The 782-nt window shown below is 54.5% G+C and overlaps 1 pseudogene; it reads right to left on the reverse strand.

Annotated features, from left to right (window-relative positions):
• Positions 1–325: 325 nt before the first annotated feature.
• Positions 326–442, reverse strand: LOC136654660 (5S ribosomal RNA; annotated as a pseudogene).
• Between the last annotated feature and the right edge of the window lie 340 nt (positions 443–782).

Below are 782 nucleotides of genomic sequence, written 5' to 3' on the forward strand. Positions count from 1 at the left end.
GCCTTGGGAGTGGACCTCAACAGGTGGGAAACCCTGGCCTCTGAGCGACCCGCTTGGAGGCAGGCTGTGCAGCATGGCCTTTCCCAGTTTGAAGAGACACTTGGCCAACAGCCTGAGGCTAAAAGGCAAAGAAGGAAGGCCCACAGCCCGGGAGACAGACCAGGGACAGACTGCACTTGCTCCCGGTGTGGAAGGGATTGTCACTCCCGAATCCGTCTTTTCAGTCACACTAGACGCTGTTCCAGAACCACCATTCAGAGTGCGATACCATAGTCTTTCAGACTCTAATGGTTGGCAACCTTCAGTCTCGAAAGACTATGGTATAAGCCTACAGCACCCAGTATTCCCAGGTGGTCTCCCATCCAAGTACTAACCAGGCCTGACCCTGCTTAGCTTCCAAGATCAAACAAGATCAGGCACATGCAGGGCAACAGTTGAAGGTTGCCAGCATAGTGCAGTGGATAAATGTGTTGGATCAAAGGGATATGAATTAAAATTCTCACTCAAGACATGAAACTTTCTGAGGCCCAATCATAAGCTGAGCTCCAGCACCAGCGCTGGGTGTTGCAAACATGCGTATGCCAGCGCCGGCCCAGTGCCAGTCAGTCAGAGCTAGTTAAGAGCTCCTGGCAGTGGTGAGGGCCTTGGGGGTGGGTGGGAAGCATTCCAGGGCAGGGGGAGCATGGGGAAGGGGAGGAACCAGGGCAAGAGGTGGGTAGGACCGGCAGAGCTCTGCCAGATCCTGAACTCCATGTCCGACCAGAAGACCCAACATGGAGTCT

The sequence above is a fragment of the Tiliqua scincoides genome, chromosome 5 (assembly GCF_035046505.1).
Source record: "Tiliqua scincoides isolate rTilSci1 chromosome 5, rTilSci1.hap2, whole genome shotgun sequence".
In the NCBI taxonomy this organism is placed as follows: domain Eukaryota; kingdom Metazoa; phylum Chordata; class Lepidosauria; order Squamata; family Scincidae; genus Tiliqua; species Tiliqua scincoides.